The sequence below is a fragment of the Camelus dromedarius genome, chromosome 14, assembly GCF_036321535.1.
Source record: "Camelus dromedarius isolate mCamDro1 chromosome 14, mCamDro1.pat, whole genome shotgun sequence".
NCBI classification, from domain to species: Eukaryota; Metazoa; Chordata; class Mammalia; order Artiodactyla; family Camelidae; genus Camelus; species Camelus dromedarius.
The window spans coordinates 27,930,932-27,954,219 of NC_087449.1; the positions used below are offsets into that span (position 1 = coordinate 27,930,932).

At 44.0% G+C, this 23,288-nt stretch overlaps 1 long non-coding RNA gene across 2 annotated transcripts in view; it reads left to right on the forward strand.

Moving 5' to 3' along the window:
* The window catches only part of LOC116156884 (uncharacterized), a 324,132-nt gene that overhangs the window by 157,560 nt on the left and 143,284 nt on the right, over positions 1-23,288 (forward strand). For both annotated transcript variants that reach the window (XR_010383816.1, XR_004140796.2), the window contains exon 3: positions 10,293-10,514. This is a non-coding gene — a long non-coding RNA (uncharacterized LOC116156884). The remainder of the gene's footprint in view (positions 1-10,292; positions 10,515-23,288) is intronic.

The following is a 23,288-nucleotide window of genomic DNA, read 5'->3' on the forward strand; positions in this document are numbered from 1 at the left end:
AATTGATTTGCATCACCTTCCCCTAAGCTGGACCAAATGGACTTTGAATTTGAATGGAATTTGTATCTTTGATGATATAACCCAAGAATGTCAGGAGTGGGTATGTCCTGGAGGTGGGTGGCAAAGAAAGCCGTTTCTCAGCAAAGGACATCAATTAAGAAATGTAGCCAGAAAGCTAAACATAGAAAATTACCATTTTCCAACCACCAACATCCTGGATTCAAACAAGAATCATCACTGGACCTGAAAACCATTAGGTAAAAAAATGGAGAGTAGGATATTCAGTCTCAAAGTACCACTCTATAGGTTGCTTATCAACTACAGAGCTATCTCCACAGTGGAGGGGTCGGGTGGACACCACTTAGCCAGATGTCAGAGAGAGTATCACCAACAATGGGACGTCCTGTGGCCCCTGGTGGGAGGCCCAGAGAAGGATTCAACACCGTCGATGCGGTATTCATGTCAAAATCAATCTGAATCAAATTAAGAAGAAATAATCCGACAAATCCAAACTGAGAGACATTCTGCATAACAACTGGCCTAGACTCTTCAGACATTTCACTAGCATAAAATTCTAAAAGATAAAATATAATAAAAACAAAAACTGGAAAATTATTCTAGATAAAGGGAGACTGTAACAAAACATGATACTTAAAATCCTTGACTGGATCCTGGATATGACTGTCTAGTCTAGTCTAGTCTCGTCTAGTATATATTATGACTGTATATTATATGATAGTATTATATCCTATACGTTTCCTGAATGTGAAATTTGTGGTTATGTAGGAGAATATTCCTGTTTCCTTGTTCTTAGGAGATCCATGTAGAAGTATTTGGGGCCAAACTATCATGATGTCTGCAACTAATATACAAATGGTTCAGCAAAAAAATAAATAAATAAATAAAATGGATAAACACTTAAGAAAGGGAGACAGAGAAGGGAAAGAGAAAGTAAATGTTGCCAAATGTGAACACTTGGTGGGGCTGCTGGAAGGGCTTAGGCTCATTGTATTATTCTTGTAACTTTTTTGTAAATCTCAAATTTTCCAAAGAAACAGTCTCTTCCTTTTTCCATCCATACAGTGAAATATACAGGTCTTCCCTCTTGTCACTGGACCGGGAGGGAGTGACACCAGGGCCGTCAGCAGAGAGCCACAGAGGTTTTCCACTGTGAGGACACTGGAGGTCACGTCTGGGGAGTGGGCTCAGTCTGTGTGACAGTGGCCTTCAGGACAATCCCGAGATGGGCAGACCATTAGAAGGGGGGCTTTAAAAGAGGAAATCAGGGGCCCCTTGCACCAGGGATAAGACCCTCCCTCTCTCTCCAATCTTATTTCCTACGACCCTCTCCTTCCCACTTGACCCCAGCCCCATAGACCCCCCTTCTTCTCCTCATACAGGCCATGTTTGTTACCAATCAGTAAGGACATTTGTGCTTGTTGGTCTCAGGATCTGGAATGTTTCCCTCCTGATCCTTGTGTGGCTGCCTCTCTCTTGCCATTCACTCCTGTCCCTGGATGGTTGCCTCTCTCAGCTGAAATCCACCCCCTCACCAAGACCTTTCCTGACCCCACTTCTAATGCTTCCCTCCACCCCAGCCCCCTGGCGACCCCATTACACACCTCGGCTTCCTTCACAACCTCTATCACAGCTGTCTGCAGTCTCCTGCTCATTGTCTGTCTCCCGCTCTAGGATGTAAACCCCACAAGAGCCAGGCTTGTCTCTCTGCTTCATATCTGTGTCCCAGCAGGTAGCTCGGTGCCTGGCCTTCTGTGGGCTCTCAGGACGCAGAGGGGATGAGGCTCCCGTGGGGCTTACGATTGGGCAGGTCGTCTGGAGTGTGATGGGTTCTGACCTGGGGAGGAGCTATGGGAGAGGAAGGCAAGCATTCAGGCTGGAGGCTGGCAGGTGATTTGCAGTCATCAGGGTTGGAGTGATTCCCATCAAGGTGGGGCTTCAATTCTTACCTCGTGTCTTACAATAAAGCTACAATGGGAGATCTCATTGAAAACCCTCTTCCTACTCCTGGAACCCACTGGATCAGGCTCCTGTGCTGAAGCAGTGCTCTCAGATCACACACTGCCCTTCTATCCACCCAACCCATTGGTCACCTTGAAGGTCTTATCTCATGTGATCTCCCTGTGACACCTGCAGGATAGCCAGTTCCCTTTTCTCACAACTCTGTCTCCTCTGGGTTCCCGTGACACATTCTCCTGATTCTTCAACCTTTGCCAAGTGCTCAGTAAGCCCGGAATGCTTCCTCCTGTACCTTACTTGCCTCATCTCACTTGACCCTCACAATATGCCCATGAGCTAGATGCCATTGTTGCCCCATTTCACAGAAGAGGAAACAAGCTCAGAGATGGAAGTAAGTCACCCAGGCTCACAAAGCTCGTAAGTGGCAGAACCTGGGCTCAAAATCATACTTGTATGATACGCAAGACCACAGCCTTGGTTGGACTCCTTTCCATCTTTTCTCTCAACCCCTCACTGTTGGATCCTTCCTTATCAGTCTCCTTTGCAGGCACCATGTCCCAGCCAGCCCCATAAATACCAGGGTTTGCCAAGCTTCTAGCCTCAGGCCTCTTCACCTAACAGACCTCCCTTGAGAAACCTTCTGTTTCTAAATACCTACACACTGATGACTCTCAAATCCTTGTCTATAAGGATACAGAATGGCTCCAGGAGGCCATCTGATCTGGACTGAATGTTTGTGACCCTAGGGTGCTACTCATGACAAATACTCATTGAGCACTTATTCTGTGCCAAGCATTAAACTAATTGCTTTTACCCAAATCATTAAATCTCTAGAAAAACTGGAGGTATTGGCTTTGAATAATAAAAGTCAATTATTGTTGAGGTAATATCCCATCTCTAATCCCATCTAATCATGTTTCATGCACTTACTCATTAAGCCTCACAATAACCTTATTAATACTATTATTACTTACTTTTTATAGACAAGGAGACTGAGGCTTCAACAAATGAAGTTATTTGCCTCAGGTCACACATCTAGTAAATGTTGGAGCTGGGATTCATCTCCCTAGAGTTAATGGCTAGACTCTAGTCTTCATTACAACATACCTTCAAATGCCATTGTCAAAATCCACAAAACTGTAACAGTAATGAAGAGTTTTAAATGTTTAATGCAGTCATTGCAAACAGTTCCCAACCTCAAAACACAGTTTGAGGGGCTGAGAATGTGCTTTCTTTGCTTTGCACATAGCACCTCTGAGTTGTCTGTCACTTAATCCCAGCCACCATGACATCTGACAGTTTTGGTTGCATCAGTTGGAATAGATAACATGATAAAACTTCTTAGCATGAATAAATGCAAAAGACACAATCAGGAGTGCTTTGGAAAAACCATTCGTTCTGGATTCCTAAGTCGTAATCCTCCCGTTAAGCAGCTTGAAATGTAGACTTGCTGGAAACAAACAATAGACTAAACATTGCACGCTCACATCTATTCCAGAAGACAAGATGCTACAGGGGTTGGTCCCCTGGAATACAGAGTAAAGCTGAATCTAGGAAGTCTGCAGTGTGTGCACTGATACAGCATGAATGCTTGAGTCTTTGGAATTAGAAATAGCCTGAGGCTTGTAGTTTTCCAAATCCAGAAACCTTGGGAGCTAGGAGAAACTAGTCAAAGGAAGGAGCCAGTGACAATAAATCTGGAGTCCCTCAGTTTGGGGATTGAATTCATGCTCTATACCTTACTCTTGACGTGAACCTGGGCAAATTACTTAACATCTCTGAGCCTCAGTTTTATTATCAATAAAATGAGGATAGTAGTTCCCACCTTATAAGTTTATGAAATTAAATGAGAAGTGCCCTTACAGCTCTAGTTACTAATAATGGATAATATTTATTGGGCACTTCCATTGCCAGGCACTGCTTTAAGCATTTTTAACATGTATTAACTTATTTAATCCTCCCAAGAGCCCTCTGAAGATGGTACCTAGAAATCAGTAGGCTCTCCTGGGATACTAGAGACCAGGGAGCCAGGGATGGAAGTGGCCAAAACACTCTGACTGTCTCAGACAGAAGATGTATCTTGGTAAGGTTACTCCCTGATCTAGCTGCCAGCCCTTCACCTTCACTCTTGAAGCAGCACAGGGATAGCTGAAGGCAGACCCACTTTGGAGTCAGACAGACCCCATTCTCAAACCAGCTTTTCTGTGGACTGCTGAATATCCTCAAGAAAGTTACCTAACCTCTCTGAGCTATTGTTTCCTCAGTTATATCATAGGAATATAATTCACTGATTAACTGAGATGAGATCAGCAATGAGCCTGACTTTAAGGAGTGCTCAGCAAAGATGCTTCTTGTTACTATTACCAATTTTATTATTATTTCTCAAATGTGGGCTGTCCTTATCTATAGCCCCACCTCTGCCTCAGACCAACCTTAGTGCAGGTCTCGGTGCCTCTCTCCAGAAGAAACTCATTCTCACCAAAGACAGATTTTCCTGGAGACCTTGCCAGGGAGACAGAGAGGTAATTTTCATTATATGTCCCAGAACAAGTACTTGGAACCCTCCTTTGACATCTCCCGAATTTGTTTTCTGTGCTGCCCCTAAACTCGCTTGTTTACTTGTGAAGCTCTGTTCTCCCACTTTCAAATTCTCCCATGATCCTCTCAGTCTCTCACCCCTTCTCAGTTCTTAACCAAATTCTACATCTAAACTTGCACATCCTACTGGATAAACCTAAATGGCTGCCATTATCCAGCTGATCCTCCTTAGAAGGTAATTTAACCCTTTAGGGATCTCAGATCTGCCCCACCCCAAGCAGCCTGTCAAAGTTCCTTTTAAACACACACAGATCCTTCCCTGCAAGGTGTTCTAGTAAAATGTTCCCTATGTTATTCCATTACTACTGCCCCCACTATTAATATTGGGTAGCTTTGCACATAGTAAGTACTCATTAAATGGCAATTGTCTGTTATAATTTATAGAACATTCTAATCTGTTCTTAGTAAAGCAGGTTTCTAACTGAACTTTACTAAGAAATATATTTAACTGATGGAATAAATCTGCGTACTTGGGTGTCAAAAATTTATAACTTTTTAAAAACCTGATGCATTTTAGAGTGGCCTTCTTCAAGATTTGCTCAAATGATAAAGACTCCCCAGTTTTACATATAATAGCACCTTTTAAAACTAGGATTTGCTTAAAAGGTACCAACTAAACAAATCAATAAAGAGTGTTAAATTGGTATGGACACATTCTTGCCTGATGTGTTAATAACAAGGAAGATGAAATGACATCTGCTTTTTATAAAGCAGTGATCATTTTGAGGAGAAGGGGAAACAAAACAGCCTTGAGTCTGCTTGATGTAAAATTCTGATGACCACCAAGCAAGATTAGCAGTTAAGGAAAATCATCAAAATTCCAAATGTTGTTAATTCTGGTTTCAAAGGATTGGATTAGCAAGTATCTTTGAATTTTTTACACAGAAACAAAGATGTGTGTATGTATGTGTGTGTGTGTGTGTGCGCTCGCGTGCACGCATGCACACAGATCTGTGGAACACATAGAGTAGGTCTTAAGCAGTCACTGGCTATCCCAGTCATCTTCATAAAGCCATTAACCTTGACCCTAAAGCTGATGAATCCTTCCCATTACAGCTAGAGGAGAGGGAAGGTCTGTTATTCTTGGACAGAAATGGACTTACCACAGGATTCCACTTTCTTTATTTGAACTACCTGCTCCATTCAGGAATTTGCAGATCTTCGCAGTCCACTATGTTTCCAAAGGATTTTCCAATGCTTTTTGACCTTGGGTGTCACCAGTTCAGGGGCATGAATCCAAAGGATTAGGATAGAGAATAGAAAACTAGGGGAAAAAAAGACTTTCTTGAACACCCACCATATTCCAGTCATGCCACTGATAGCTTTCACCTATATAATGATAATTAATCTTCACTATATTCTGATAGATTGGTGTGATTATTTCCATTAGATAAAGGAGGGTAAGAGGGTTGTCAAGTTTTCAAAACTAGTGAAGGGCAGACTTAAATTGTTTCTTGGTCTTCTGATTCCAACTCTTACATTCTCTTTAGTATACTATGGTGCCTATGAGAGATAGAAAAGAGAAAACCTGCTAGAGTTTTCCAGATCCAAGCTCCTTACCTGCCTTTCTGAGGTACCTGGGGTAGTGGTCAGAGCTCACGCTTGGAAGACAGTCAGTTTGCAACTTACTTGTAAGACTACTAGTTGTTAAAATAGCAACACCTGAAATATTTTCCTACCAATTCATAAATTGCTGCTGCCCAGATCCCTTCATTGGTTCCCTCTGTTCCCTCAGCCATCCCAGGCCCCCCTAGACTTCTCACACCTCCCCTTGAGTCAGCAACCAAATAGTTAATCATTACACATTAGGGAGCCTCTGGACCTTAATCTAATTCTTTGGCCAATCTATTCTGATTTGTGGGTCTCTACACTGTGTCAGCTGTTAACAATTTGGGATATTGTCCCTGCGTCTAGCCTCCATCCTCCCTTCCTCATAGACCCAGTTTACCCGTGGAAGGTTCTATCTTTGCTGATATAGGTCCTTGGTTTATGAAATGCTGAATCTGGAAAATGCAGCAGAGACAGAAACTGAAAGGTGGAAGGAAAGAGAAATTGAGTGATCTATATAATAAAGAGTTGAACAGAAGAGATAGAAAAGAAGAGAAAGCCTTGAAGGCTAAAGTCTGAGAAGTAATGCCATTGTGTTTGCTGAACATGTGGTTCTGGAGCAATAGTGCAATTCAGTAAGTTAGTACGGGAAGAAAGATTTCTTGAGACGTGTTGCTAAGAATTAGTCTTCCTTAAAGTTCCTAAGAGACATGAGAAAAATATGGGAATTTGCCCTTAATTACTGCTGGGCTCTGCTTCTTGAAAGTCTACTGAATACAGAGACTAGGCCACAGAGAGCCCTGATGTATGAAGGTTACAATCAAAGAATCTCTAACATTCCTTCTATGTTAAGTAGAAATAAAACATGTGAATTGACCCCCTCAAAGGTAGTTCACCTTCTATAGGTTCTGTAGGTAAGATGAAAAGCTATGGGGTCACAGAGTACTAAACTCAGTAGGTCACACTCAGTAGAAGAGTCTTGGATCTACCTATAGTCCACTGTGAGTTCTTAGGAAAGACTCTTACCCCTATGGGTCTCAATACTTTTGCTTGTAAAATGGGGATGATAATGTTTATTGCTGTTGCTTTTTTTGGAAGTTGCTTTTGTTGTTGTTATATTTTTTGAGTTCTGACTGTGTGCCAGACACTCTGATTTATGTCTATCCATTAATTAAATCCTTACAGCAGGTCTGTGAATCACATATGATCATGTCCTTTTCACGAAGTAGACCCGGAAAACATGAGGCACTTGCTCAGGGGCTCCCAGATCAACAGAGGAAGAGCTGGGATTCAGCGTCCTCTCCTGCTCCAAATCCAGTGCTTTTTCCTATAGAACATATGGCTTCCCAGCCTGCCTGGGAACCCTGAATGGAACTCATGAGCAAGCTTTTGTATGGGAGAAGGCTTTGAAAAGTGTAAAATGCCACAGATACGTACATTCATACACATTATTAACGACTCATCCTCTAAAGCACTCACTTTACCTTTTGCCATTCCATCAGACTTGCCGCTCTGTACTTGGGTGGATGCTGATTTGGACAATTCGGATCCCCTCTCAACGAAGGACTTGTAATTAATAACTCCAGCTGCTGGGAGCGCCATCCCTGGGATGGCTCTCAGGGATGCTTCAGCTGTAGAGAGCCAATTAACCCGAGGTCGCACCCTCCCTGGGCAGCCCACATCCAATGACTGATTAATTCAGGGGTATACAGACTTGGCCGTCTCGGCCTAACTTTGGGCCACTTTGGAGTGCCTTCTCAGTCTGCCAATCCTGCTTCTGACCTGCCTGCTTCCACGGGTGCTAATCCCAAGGCACTGCCAAAAAACATCCTGAGTGCTGAACACCTTCTGAGTTTACTTCTTCAGGGACTCAGCCGGTGACAATACTGTATTATAGTCAGTTCTTCATGAGTCTAAAAGACTCTGCTAACCTGAAAGCTTCTTGAGGGCGAGGAAGCTCGCTTTATTCATTCCTAAATCATCACTGCTTGGTCTGACATCAAGTCCAGAAAAGAGGTTCTTTATATGTAAAATGAAGGAGAAATATACCTGTGAACTTCTAGGGTAATAATAATACTGGTTAACATTTATGTAGTATTTACAATTTGCCAAATACTATTTTAAGGGCTTTGAACCCATCAACTCAATTAACTCTCACAACGGTCCTAGGAAGTTATTATTCTTACTCCTATTCCATAGACGAATAAAAGGCTGTACCCAGTAGTAAAAGTTCTGCCCAAGGCTGCGGATCAGGGGGTGGATCTGTGTTTTGATTGCTGAAGGTCACTTTCCTAACTGCTACTCCTTACCACTTCTTGTATCCCTGTGCCTACCAGCCTCTCATCTTCCAATTTATCAGAAAGAAATCGAAAAGAGCTCAGTAAGGGAGAAGGGGGGAATAGTCCCTTCATTCCAAGGGCCTGGAATCATCCCAGAACGTTTCCAGTGATGAAATGTCTGCTCTGTGTGCCAAGGCGGCGGGGCTGGCACATTCAGGGTGGAGGGCTCCAAAGCCCCCCAGGTGACTTGGGGCCACATTGAGACTTGGGAACCACTGAAGCAGACAGCAGTTGGCAGTTTCAGGCACACAGAAGGCACTTACAAACATGCCAAACAGAGGCCCAGGGATATGAAGTGATCTGGCAGTGGCCACGGTGGCAGGGAGAGAGAAGCAGCCAAGACTCTCTCTGTTTCAGGGTCCCAGCCCAGGACTCTCCTCGCTGCACTTCCTGAGGCTGGGCCAGGAATCTGCCCTGGGCACGGGGAACCACATACCTCGAGCGCGTGCATCTAATGATTACTCAGGAAGCGGAGGCTTTGGGGCTGACAAGTGCTACACCGGAAAGGGGAGGGAGAGCCTGTCAGGAGGGGGTCCATGGAGCCAGCTCCCTCAAAGCATTGTCCTTTCCTTCCTCCCACAGGATGCCAGGAGCCCCGCAGAAAAGGGACTCATTTGTCTTCCTTCCCAGCACAATAACTTGCCGCTGGCCTTTCTCTAGGGCCTTGCTCAGAGCAACAGGATGCAGTGTCTGCCAGAAGAGAAGGAAGGAAGGAGGGAGGAGAGGGAAATGGAAGGAGCTCAGGATCTCCAGGCCTCCAGCCTGGACCCTGGACCCTGCACAGCCCAGTACCATGAGGCCTGAGACCCAGCCTAGGCGTTTCTGTGTCCAGTGGGGCCTGGGAGGAGAAATCATTTCCTGTCGCCAGGCAATCCTTAATCAGATGTAGGCTGAGTAACCATGAAAAGCTGAGCTCTCTTTTCTGGGTGGGCTCTCCAACTTTTATCTTGATCTAATCTTCTTTGCACATTTATAGAAGGAAAATAAATAGGAGGCTCATCAGAATGGGCCTTCTTTTTTCTGTTGATGTTAAAAAGAAGAATGCATGCTTTGGAGCTTTTTCTCAAGCTTTTTTTTTTTTTTTTTTTTAGCAGTTGAGATGTTTCTGGTGTCACTCCAGACCTATAGCATGAGAAAGTGTATGTACGTGTATGTGTGTGTGCACGCATGTGCATGTGCATGGAGTTGGGGAAAGGGGCGTGGTGGGAGCTTGGCCATGGCAGAGATGCAAGGTAGTGTGGGCTGGCAAACTGGAATCAGTACTGTGATCCACCATCATTGTGGGTATTAGCAAAACAATGAACAAATCGATACATTTTAACAAATGTTTATTGAACTCGAAGTATATGCCAAACATGGCTGGGGATGTGTAGCACATAGCTGACCCAGAAGATTACAGTTCAGTCAGTGGCTCAGACAGGTAGTGGATAACCAAGAGAGTTAGAATTGCTCGTCCAGCCAGTTAGTTGACTGGGAGTCTGAGGGAGCCTGGTGGAGATACCCACCAGCCCTGACTAAACACACGGGGAGGATGAACAGCTGAAATTGAGGGCAGGATCACCCTCCTCCCCCGGCATGGTTGCTGAAGAAAGGTGCACTCATCTTAGGTTAACATTCTAGTCTTACCTGCAAGACTCATCTGAAGTGCAAAACAAAAGATCATCACAGTCATTTCAAACATAGGCCCGTGATGTGAACTCTGCTTCCTGTCAAGAAAATCACGTACTTCATTTTTTAAACTAAAGTTATTTGGATTTCAGCACAGACACGTTTTAGTGATTAGGCTTGTTCTCTCTCTCTGTCTCTGTCTGTCCCTTTGCTGTGTTTCAGTCCCTGCAGAGATAAAGTGGTCAGGACGGCCTGAAGAAATTTCTGTAGATGGCCCTGGGGTAAGAAGGAGAAGTAACAAGTTTCCTGGCCTTCCCTGTGGAACTCCCAGCCTGGCTGGAGCTGAGTTGATGGGGATAAAGTCTAGATGGAGTCAGCCGGAGTCCAGGCACCATCGTCTCTCTGCTGCTCAGAGTGGCCTTTGGAGGAGACTTCCCAGAAAAGGTGAGACAAAAGGAAGGATGAGAAGGAGGGAGGCGGGGAAGGAGGAAACCACCATTTGTTAAGTGTGTACTCAGTCAAGCACTTTGTGTACTTGATTTCTCTTACACCATCCCCATCACCGAGGGTTACAACCTCATTTTCACCAGGGTGAAGGGTGAAAATGGAGGCTCAGAAACATGACTGGTTCGCACTGGGTCACCTTGCTGGTAAGGAGCAGAACTGGGATCCTTCCCCTATCGGCCTCATTCCAAAGCACCTGTTCTTTGTACTCACTCATCCTTCTCATTCAAAACCCTTTCTTGGTTGGTTGGGTACCAGCTGATGAAACTCACATGGATTGTCTGTTGTATGAATCTCACTGGAGAATGAGCATCCAATGGTGGAGGTGTCTTCTTTCAGGTCAACAAGGGAGCTCTCTGCTTCTCAGAGATTTAATGATTCTCCTCCCCATAGGTATCTAGTAAGTGTTTCTTGACAGTAGAAGGAAGGGAGGAAGTTTGCTTTCTAGAAGAGACAGAATTCTGCTACCCAAAGCATGGTCCCTGAACCAGCAGTGTTGGCATCACCTGGAAGCACGTTAGAAACACAGAGTCACTGACCACTGGCCTCTGGAATAACGTTTACTTCAGTTCTGGTACCCAGTTTGCCACCCAAAAATGGTACTTCCTTTCTATTCTCATTTTCCCTTCTCTTCACGAAGAAAAAATAATTTTATCTTCAAGAGTGAGCCCATTATAGAATCTGTTCTCTTAGAGAAAGAAAATGCCTCTGTAATACTAATCATATCTGTTAGACCTGTACAGTAGCCACTTGCCACATGAGGCTATGAAATTTAAATTAAATTAAACATTCACTTTCTCAGTCACTCTAGCCACACATGGCTCGTGACTAGCATCTTGGACAGCACAGATATAGAACGTTTTCACCATCATGGAAACTTCTATTGGAAAGTGCTGCTTAGAAGCTTCCTGTCTCTCCTGGGCTTTCGCTAACCCACAACTCAGCTGCTCACACAGTAGAGGCTCCCGATAAATGCTCCTTGACTTAAATTCCACAGCTTCACTCATTAGAAAAAAGAAAGGGCATGAGAATCCCAAGATCTGTTTTCCATTTTCTTCTCTGTCTACTAAGGAGCTGTGTGACCTTGGGTAAATCACTTCCTGTCTCCCTCAGTTTCCTCATCTAACTAATTTAGAGAGGAAGCATATAATCTGGAAGCTTTTGCACTTTTTATCTCTTTGATGGTTTTGCCAACCTTGCAGTCTGTAGGAGATGACAAACTCATTCTGGTTTGACTGGGACTGTCCCAGTTTCAAAACAAAAAGTCCCATTTCACAAGAATCCCCTCATTCTCAGGCAAATCAAGGCCTCCCAGTTATAAAATTCTACAACCTCACGCAAGCCTAAGGGTGGGGTGCCAGGAACCCCCAAACTGCTGCAAACAGCAGAGGTGTGTGGCTAAGAACTTAGGCTCTGGAATCAGGCAAACCTGGGTTCCCAGACTGATGCTACCACTTGATTTCTGGGTAAACTTGGGCAAATTACTTAACTTCTCTGAGACTCAGTTTCCCATCTGCAAAACAAGACTGCCGATTAAAGTGCTTTCTTCCATGTGTTATTGCAAGGATTAACTTAGCAAAGCTTTGCACAGTGGCAAATGCTCAGAGCAGTGTTAGCAATTATTAATTCAGCAGACTGTGAAAAGCGGGATGGGTCTTCCTTTAGGTAGACTGTGACTCTGACATTCATGCGTAGCTCAAAGTATCAGCTAAAAGAAAGATGACTTGCTTATGAGTTATTAAGCTCCTCTTCATCCAGACCCCCACAACTCTTGCCTAGGACTCATCTCTAATAAATAACAGTTCAAACTGGTTAAAGAGGATGCTTTTCAACTCCCCGTGCCCTGCTGGGATAAAGTGACTCTGATGGAGCAAGTTTGTTGAAACACAAACTAATCATTCGTGTTGCCAAAGTAGGCTTTTGGTAGAGCCCTGTGAAGAAAGAGAGAGAGAATGGAAAAAAAAAAAATTGTCCTGAATTGCTGAGACAGCACTGTATTTAGACAATTAAATTTGGAAAAGCAGGACAGTCCCTGTAACTACCTCCCACGCCCCCGCCTCCAAGAACAAAAGGTTTTGTTGAGAGTATTCATATGGATATTAATACCGACACTTTAATGAGCCCCTCAGTAAACTCAGCAGCAGTAATTACACCCAGCCATAGTGCCACCAGTGGGGAGGTACAAAATCGTGCCTCCAAAAATTAGTCACTTGTAAGTTAACCCCACAGTCATGTCAAGCAGCCTACACTTAATGGCTGATTCACAGAGATCCTTGACACCTCTGTAGTTAAAGGGACCAGATCACCATGGGACGTCCCCAGGAAGGGAAAAGTTCACGTTTACAAAAGACCTACGTGCCAGAGAGGAAAGAGTTTTGAGGAAGCAGGGATGTAGCTTTATTCTGGGTTGTGATACTGCCGAGCCCTGGCTGAGTACTGGCCAGGTGCCAGGCAGGGTGCAGAGCACTGTGTCTGATCCTCACCTAAATCCTGGGAGCAGGGAGGTTTTTATGATGCCCATTTTTCAGATGAGGAAGCTGAAAGGCTCAGAGGATGTGAATGGCTCAGTCCAAAATCTCAATGCTAAAATGGCAGGGCTGAAGATTTTAACCCAGTTTCTAGGTGAGATTTGAGCCTCACCTATGAAGTGGGGATAGAGGAAAAGTTGCGCTTTTTCTTCTCACTTACTGGGGATGTTTTAGAGGTTGGATGTTGCCTTGGGTTTGGCAGACCCATAGAGGAAAGACCCTGCCTTCCTAACCCTCCCCACTCCCTCTAAATTTTCCCTTCTCAGGCTCCAATTCCACATGCAAGACCAGGGCTCAGACCTCTCATCACTGCTCTGCCTGCCATATCTTTGTCCAGTCTTTTCCCTCTTCTTTTTCCTAGTCAGTCATTTAAAGAAATAACAGCATTTGAGAGAGACCAGGAATGAAAGAGAGTGAGCCCATAAGAGTGAGAATGAGAGAGTGAAAAGGGGAAATGGGACTGAAGAGGAGAGGATTAAGAAGAGTGAATAGAGACACACAGAGAGAGAGAGAGAGAGAAGGAAAGGGAAAAGGAAAGAGAAAGAGAAAGAAATCAAGCTTTGAAGTCACCCAGATTTGGCCGGAACCATCGCTATTCAAGCTGTGCAACTTTGAGTAATGCTGTCTGACTCAGTTTCCTCATCTGTAAAATAAGAATGATGCTACTTATCTCATAGGGTGTTGTGAGGATCAAATATTGTCTATGCATTTCCTGCCATTCAACAGGCACTCCATAAACCTACCTACCTGCTTACTCCGTCCCTCTCTCATCTGGTACCACCCAAACCCCAGGCACAGTCCAAGACATCTCTACAAACATTACCAGTTTAGTCCTTGAAACAACTCACAAATCACGTGGTATTATATCTCATTTTACAACGAGACCTAGGGAGAGGACATTACAAGCTAGGATCACCCAGCAAGGGACCGTCCCAGCCAGATGTCCAGTGTACATCTGTCTTTCTCCACTACGGGGGAAGGTCAGAGTCAGGGTGGGGTGCACCTGAACTACTGGGCTTTTACAGTTTGCCTCTTTGCTGCTCCACTGGAGGGCTGTTGAGATAATTGTCCAAATCATGTTAATGAGTTATTGAGTGCTGACATTGCTCTGAGGAAAGATAGTGAACAAAAGCTCCTCTGGGTGGGGGCTGGCAGCCACCAGCTGTGGTCATTACCTCTGCCGATGCCACCACCCAGGGGCTCTCACTCAAGTAATTCACTCAACTGCCTCTTCTCAGAGGTGAAGTTGGGCTAATACAGCTTAGCCACCTAGCGGTGGGACAATGAGTCTGTGCTCAGTGATGAAGTGCTTTCCAGACCATCCAGCACAGAATGGAGTCATCACAGAAGCTGAGGGGTGAGTATTGGCCAGGCCCAGGGAGGACCTCACGTGCGCTGAAGGAGCCATCAAAGCCTTGATGTCGGTTCAACAGCAGTGTGTCTGAATCCAAGATCCATCACTCAGGAGCTCAGGATGTTGGGGGTAGCACTCAACTTGAGTCTCGATTCCTCCTCTATAAAATGAAGTGAATAGAATTTACATCCCAACTGAGATGTGGGGTGGACCTAAAAGGAAGATCTTGATAAAGAGCCCTGCGTGCAGTAGCTACTTAGCAAACTTGAGGTTCCTTCCCCTAGAGCAGTTCTCTCTGGGGAAGAGGGAAGGGGAGAGAGGAATGCAGTCCCCACAGAGAATCTCATTTGCATCTCCTCTTTGGGGAAATGAGTTTCCCAACTCTAAGACTTGTGGATTTGAGTAGGCAAATCCCTTTCACTGATGATACGGATTTAAATGATTTCATCCAGTTGTTTTCTTCCTCTTTCCCACTGCCCCATTACTATAGAAACCTTTTTTTTCTTTCTTTCTTACCCATAAAAAGTGCCTTTTTTGGGCACTTACTCTGTGCCAAGCACTGTGCTCAATGCCTCCCTAAGCTGTCTCATTTCACAACAATAATAAATGATCCTCCCAGGTACCTCTGGAACATAGGAGAGAGGTCAGTCCTAACACTTACTGCACTGTCTTTCTTTTTGCCATGAGACTGTGAACTCCTGGAGATGAGGGGGAAGTTGGTTTAATTAACACCTAACACAATGCCCAGCCCCCTAGAACTTTTCATCATTCCAGCTTGGGATGAAATGTCATACCACCTCTCGGAGAGGCTATCTCCAGTCTTTCCATCCTAATGAGATCTTCTCCCATACCTCACATGTTACCAACGCAATACCCAGTAGCTCTTTAGCTCTCAGATAGACCCTATGCTCAGAGGTCTCTCTTGTTAGTCACTGGAGTTCAGATCCTTGCTTCGTAATTTGTTAGCTGTGGGACTTTGGGCAAAGTGTCTCATTTCTTCAAGCCTCCATTTTCTCACCAAAAATGAGGCTAATGATGGGACCTTGTAGAGAGTCTTTAAGATTAAATAATATTTGTAATTTCCTTACGACAGTGCCTCCCACTGAGACTGCAGTCAAGGTGGCTACTGTGTGTGATATGTCATTTGTTACTCCCTTTGGAATGTCTACATTTTAGAGGAAGAACCATGCTTTTGCCTTTTCCACTGTTGATTTTCTGAGGCTTGGCAATATCTGACACAGAGCAGAATCAATAAGCATTAGTGGACTTCATGATGAATGAGGAGAGAGGCAGGGCACCCAAGAGCCTCCCTGCAGCCCAGAGGCCTCTGTCACTAAGGGGAAGTAGCTAAGCTCCAGGATTCAGGTCAGCCTCCCTGCGTCTGAGCCCTTGCTCTGCGTCTTCTTGGCTTTGCAGCCCAAGGCCAGTTGTTAATCTACATCCTAGATTCCTGATCTGCACACACACACACATGTATAATAACTGCCTCTTAGGGCTGCTGTAAAAAGAATACTATTAAAATAACATTATATCATTATTGTACAATAATATTAATGTAATGGGCTTGGGATTTGACCGTTATGCAATTATTGTTAACGACAATTACTCGACATTTGCTAAATGATTGTTTTATATATCACACAGTGTAGTAATTCTCTCTCCCTCTCTTTCTCCCCTCATTAACGTGAGCTCCTTGAGGGTAGGATCTGGGTCTACATCATCCTTGTGTATCCTGTACCGAGCCTTAGTGAGAGATACCAGTAAATTTACCTTTAATGCGTTATGTTTTTCAATATATAACGCTCTCGGTGATCCTCAAGGGAACCAGGGTGGCCATTATTATCCTCTGTTTAAAGACACAAGACTCTGAACCACTTCCAAGATCACACCACCACTTTGGTGTCCTGGCCAATTTTCTGAGCCATGATGGGCCCCCATGAGGCTGCTAGGAATCTCTTTCTTCAGTCACAGGAAGGGGAGGGGTCCCACGTTGGCAGCACTATTCACACATGAGCATGCACAGCCACCATCCCTGGTTGGGGAGCTCTAGGGCCAGCACAGCCTGGGTACCCGTCTCACACTGGAGATGGTCCAGGAAGTACATCAAGATCCATCTGCTCTCCGCCACCCACCATTTCAGCCCTGAGTCCCAGCCCAAACCCAGGCAGCTCCAGGCTCCAGCAGGCAGCTCCTTCCCCCTCATCCGCCATCCAGTGGCTCCATCCCTAACATGCTAGAGTCAGGTTGATTAAAGCTATTCCTTCACCTTCTCTGTGGGTCTGGTTCTCTTTGAGTTTTAGGCTGACCTTCATAAACACTCATCACTGAGCTTCCTCTCCCCTGTGCCCTCATGACCAGACAGGGGCTCAATTCACTTCAGCTCTACCAATAGCTATTAAATAATCACATGTCACATATGCAGGGAGCTTCATCATTTAAAAATAACATTCGTATTTTCGTGCCTATGCCAGGACCGTGTGCTGGGGCAGTGGGAGGTGAGTAAGCCGTGCCCAACTCTCAAAACACGCAGAATGTCTAGGGAAAAGCAGAAGCATGCAATTACCTTAACACTGTAGCAGTACTGCAGTAATACTACAGCAATACTGCTCCTGCTAGCTAGCTACTGTTTATGGTTAAGCTTACCATATGCCAAACACCATACCAAACTCATTAAAGTTTCACCACACCCTGTGAGATACATGTCGTCAAATATAACTATGAACACGCCAGAGCTAAAAACAAAGTTGAGTTTTTTGTTTGCTGGGCAGGAGAACACCACATCACTAAAGAAACCAGTTTAGCTGGTCTCCCAGAGCAGAAATTGAAAGGGCTGTGTGATAATGGCAAAGACAAGTGAGTCCATCACAAAAGGCAAGACTCTTGAATTCAAGGCTCTGGTTGCCTCGTGAGCTTGATCGTTGGATTATACATTTTTACTTTGTCATGACAATGGTGCAGGCCACAATTCCAGGGCACTGTTCTCAATGAGGTCTGAGATAGATTGCTTTAAATCCCTGGTGGGTGCAGAGTTACATGGCAGGCAAATTTGGATGTGCATACCCTAGGCTTGGCAATGGTTTTCAAGTTTGTTTCCTATCTCCATTTCACAGAAACGGAGATGGAGGATCAGACAGTAAATCACTTTTTCAACATCTCAAAATCAGTAGAAGAAATAACAGTCAAACTCAGGTATCTAATCCTAAATGTACATATGCATTCTCTCTAGATAGAAATTAACAGGTACACTGTAGAAGCATAGAGAAAGGAGTAGTTAATTCCAACTGGGGAGAGGTTTCATAAAGGAGGCAGCATCTGAGCTGAGCCTTGGGGAACGAGGAGAATTTCCCCAAGTGGGGAAACGGGGCAGGACGTCCCATACAGGGGACAGGCAGCCAGGCCTGACCACAGAAGGTCTGCAGTGTGTTGGGGAGAAAGAGTGGTGCGGTCATTTGTTACGGGGACTGGTGATGTCCTGGCTGCTCCCTACTGAAAAATAAAAAGGCTAGACTCAACCATAATCATACTAATGAATGAGGGTCCAGCCCTGTGGAGCTGACAGTGCGCTTCCACATCATGATTACGTTTGACCTCAGCCAGCTGAAGAAATTTGCCTATTGTCACTCAGTTAGAAAATGGTAGAGCCACAAATTGGTTTCCAAATTCCAAGACCCAGGCTGCCCTTCCTACCAAACATTCTCCAAATAATCAATGTTGAGTACATGTAGCCAGCCAAACTTTAGTTCTAGAATTCTGGGCTGCATTTGTTACGCAAAGACGTGTTGCATGACCTTCAGGTCAAGAAGCCATCTCTCAGTGTGTGTCTGACCAATATTGGTGAATTCTAGGGTCTTGCTGGAGGTAGCAAGGAGTGGATCAGGGGGCTGACATGCTTTCACCCACTTGGTCTTACTCGAAGGGGGTTGAAAAGCTCCTTTTCCTCCTCCTCCCTCCCCTCCCCAGGAAATAATATATAGGACTATCTTCCCACCTTTGAGAAGCTTCCATGGATTCCTGTAAGGCAGAGAGGTGGGGCCCACTTGGGACCAGGCAATTGCTTTGGGAAGAATGAGAAGATTTTGTGGGAGTCATGTATATATAGTCTTGCTCTGTGACCATTGGAAAATCACTTAACTTCTCTGAACTCAATTTCCTTAACTATAAAACCAGCATGGGGAGAAGTGGGGTAATACCTACGAGAGGCAATATAGCTAGAGGTGAAGACCGTGGGCTGTGAAGCCAGACTGCCAGGGCCCACATCTTGCTTCTGCTAATTCTGAGCCTTGGCCAGCTTGCTTACCCTCACTGTGCCTCAGTTTCCTTTAGTAAAAGGAGGATAAAAATGATACTACTCACCTCTCAGGGCTGTTGTAAGGATTAAATAATTAATACAAGTAAAGCGCTTAGAACAATCGTTTAAAGAGCTGTTCTCGGGTATTAATAAAATAATAACTAGCATTTGCATCATGTTGCAGAGTATATGACCTTTTCACAAATCTTCTCCTTTGCCTCTCATGGCAGCCTCTGCGAGGCAGTGATTTCATCCTTCTTTCTCATAGTGGAGATAACTGAGATTCAGGCAGGCCAGATGATTTTCCCAAGATCATATAGCCTGTGAAAGACTAAAAAGGGATGTAGGCCCAGGATTTCTCCCTCCTGCAGAGGTGGCATAGGGCAGGATGGTGGACCCAGATTTACATCCTAGTAAGTTGCTCTTTCTCCCCTCTTCTCTCCCTGTCTCCCTCTCCCTCTCCCCAGACCTGAGAATGCCCACTGTAATCTAAGACTTTATTTCCTCAACTCTGTGATGGGGATGATACCACCTCCCACCTGGGTTATTCACTTCCCTTCTTCCTATGTCACCAGATCTCAGGAAGAGTGTATCTAGAGCCTTGTTACTCAAAGTGTGGTCCACAGACCAGCAGCGTCAGTGTCAGCATCACCTGGAGCGTGTTAGAAATGCAGACCCTCAGACCTTTTGAATCAGAACCTGCATTTTAGCCAGACCCCTGGTGATTAGAATGTGTGTTACAGTTTGAGAAATGTTGAGCTCAAGCCAGTGTTTGGTAAACAGTCAAGCCAGGTGCACTGGGTTAGCAGTCACTTGCTAGGGAAGAGGAGTAGTGTGTCTACACCCACATGCAGTGTTTCGGCTCATCCAGTCCTTGCTGGCCACTTGCTCACGAGTAAGAAGTGGGCAAGAAAGTGACAGAAAAGAGGCATTTCCCTTATTAATAAGTTGGTTCCTGAGGAACATATTTCCACCGGACACACTTATACTAAACATTATTCGTTGCTTACCTGAAATTTCTATGTAACTGGGTACCCTGTATTTTATTTGACAATCGCATGCCTAAATGGACCCCATTGTTATTTAAATGATAAGTCCCTGAAGGGTCGGGTGTTCATTTAGCTAATAGTGAAGCCCACTGTTAGGGTCTCTCCAGACCCAAAGGGTGGCAGGGAAGGGAACCATATTAACGTTTGTCCCACTTTGTTGATCCTCTACCATTTCCAAGCTCCTGTGCTTAGACAGTCATTGCCTCAGTTTGGAGCCTTGCAACTCCAAGTAGTGTCATGGGCCAGCAACCTTGCTTGTTAGAAATGCAGATTCTCAGGCCCCACCCTGGACTGACACAGTCACCTTCAGGTGATTCAAATGTATATTAAAGTTCACGCAGTACTGGGTGAGGCAACTCCAGGTAAGGAACCACTAGTCCAAAATTTTTTTTTAAAAAACAGACTTTATTTCTTGGAGCAGTTTTTTAAAAAAAGTTTTATTGAAATGTAGTTGATTTACAATGTTAGTTTCAGGTATACAGCAAAGTGATTCAGTTATATATATACATACGTATATATTTTTTCTTTTCAGATTCTCTTCCATTATATATTATTATAAGAAATTGAATATAATTCCCTGTGCTCTGCAGTAGGTCCTTGTTGTTTATCTTTCTTAGGGCAGTTTTAGGTTTGCAGAAAAACTGAGCAGAAATAGAGTTCCCACATACCTCTTCCCCTCTCTACAGAGTTTCCCCTATTATTAATGTTCAATTAATTAAACAAAAACTTTTTAAAAAAGTCATTAGACAGAGGTGGTACTAATGCTGTGGTAGCCCACCTAAGCAAACCCAAATCTAAGCCTATAAATGCCCCTAGGCTAAGAAATTAAAACCTGAAGACAACCAATCACAAATGGCCAACCAGGCCTTCCCAAAGAAGGCTACCGCTAAAGCTACAGCCAATCAAATGATTCCCTTGCTTTGCCTCTGCATCTCTATGGAAGTCTTCCCCACAGTTCCTGTGACTGGAGCCCTCCTAACCTCTTCCAGGTTGGCACTTCCCTATTGGAATGGACATTTGCTCAGATAAACTTTAAACGTTTAACATGCCTTAGTTTATCTTTTTAACATTAACATCTTATATAGTGTGATACACATTTGTTACAAATGCAAAAAGTGTGATACACTTGTTACCACTGATGAACCAATATTACAATATTTTAAACCCAAGCCCATAGTTTATATTAGGGGTCCCTCTTTATGTTATGCATTCTGTGGATTTTGACAAATGCATAACGTCATGTACTGGCCATTACAGGAACTGTAATGCAGAACATACAGAATATAAAATAGTTTCACTGGCTTAAAAATCCCCTGTGCTCCACCTATTCATCTGTCCCTCCTTCCCCCTGAACCTTGGCAAACATTGATATTTTTACTGTCAAATACCCTCTGGTTTGCTAGAAAAGTAACAATCCTTCCATGAAGACAAGTGTGTTTTTCAATAATGAAACTGATACAGAGGTTAAATGACTTGTTCAAGGTCGCTAAACTAATAAGTGCAGGAGCTGGGTTTCCAACTCAAGTCTGTCTAACTCCAAATCTCCATTCTCTTCAATACGACCAAGCCCCCCCCCCCCTTATTTTTTTTTAAACTAGGAGAGGAGACATTTGAACTTATATGCTGTAGGAGAAGTCCAGAGGTCTTGGTGACTGTCCTCCCTATGGATTGTGTCTACATGTAGGGGGAATAGGGGTGGGCAGGCAGGGAGATAGGAACTATCTGGCCTACAGAGGTTCCCAAGAATTCCTAACAAGTACTATAGTGGGAGCTGTAGATGAGTATCCAGACTGGATCTCCCCACACCAGCTGCTTCTGCTCCTCACTCAAGCCAGTTATGGTTTACAAATGGGAAATGCTTAGAAATGCTAATGTCCCTGACTGGGCTCACTAATTACCCCTTAATCAACTGCTAATCGGCATTAGCTGCCAGCCCAGGGGGGCTGCTAGGGCTGCTATGGCTCCAGCTGGCCAAGGCTGAAGGAAAACTTCAGTTGTCCAAGTGTCACTGGCCTTGAAAATAGAAGGAGGCCATGGAGTGGGTGGAAAACGTCTTCTTTTCACTATTTTCCTCTGCCTTTTGGTCGGGAAGTGTTGGTCCCAGTCACGAGGCATTCCAAGGGCAGCAAAGGTATTCAGAGGATGCAAAGCCAAGAGTAAGCAGTTTGCACACAGAGGCAGTTACACAATCCACAAAGGATTCTTGAATGCATACATAATGCCCGCTTTTGTGCTGAGTGCTTTCTTCCCAATGCTGTGAAGATCATGGTTTTGGAGGGAGAAAATGGAGATGAGGAAAAGTGAATGTACAGGGAAGTAACTCTGAGGGACACATATGAGAGAAGTCATGAGTCAGAGGCACCTGCAGGTTGGCAGGAAAAAAAAGAAAGAAAACTAATATTTACAGATCATGTTCTAAACATATTTGTTAAATTAGTGATCTCAAATAAAACACTCTCTATGTAAGATATTTTAATGATAAGAGCTGCCATGAATTGTGTACCCACGATGTACCGAGCATGTGCCATCCCCTACCAGGACTATCTTCGGTATAGGTTTACTATACCCATTTTACAGATGCAGAAATTAAGATTCACAGAGGTTAAGGGTCATACTCATGGTCACACTGCTAGTAAGTAGCTCTGCTATTTTCCTGATAGCCAAGCTTAAAATTTCTTAACAGCTTTATTGAGATATCATTGTCATATAAAAAAGTGTATCTATTTAAGATGTGCAACTTGATTTTGTTGCAAAGTCCAAACTCATTCTGATTGCTACATGACAGGCCAATAAACTGGGAGATGAGGTGTTGGGGCAAGGAATAACGACTTTATTCAGAAAGCCAGCAGACCAAGAAGATGGGGGACAAATGTCCTAGAGAACCATCTTATCCAAGACAGAATTCAAGCTTCTTTTATACTAAAAAGGGGAAGGGGTGTGGTCGGTTGTTGCAAACTTCCTGGTTTCTGGAATCCTTTGTTCTTATAGTTGTCCACATAGGTTAGATCATAATATTCCTTTAAATCTCCAACAAGACAAATGTTATTCTCTGTTCTGTAACTTTTTATCTCTATGTGAATGAAAAAGTGTTACACCCTTAAAGGTCAGAGACTTAAGAATGGGCTGTCCTGTATATATTTCAGGCTATTGGCAACATTCTTTTGCAAAAGGTGCAGAGCCAGCATGACTAAGCACAGGAAAACAGAGCACAGAGTTAGAGATAAAGGAACAGATCCAATATGGAGTCAGATTTGTTCTTCCCTATTAAAATATTTTGATATAGTATATATTGTGGAATGATTGTCAAAAAACAGTTAACTTGTTAATCATTTCTACATAGTTACCATTTGTGTGTGTGTGTGTTAAGAAGATTCAAGATTTATCCTTTTAGCAGATTTTGAGTATACAGTACAGTAGTATTAACTATCATTACCCTGTGTACATTAGATCTGCAGAACTTATTGAATCTTACATAACTGAAATTTTGTAGTTTTG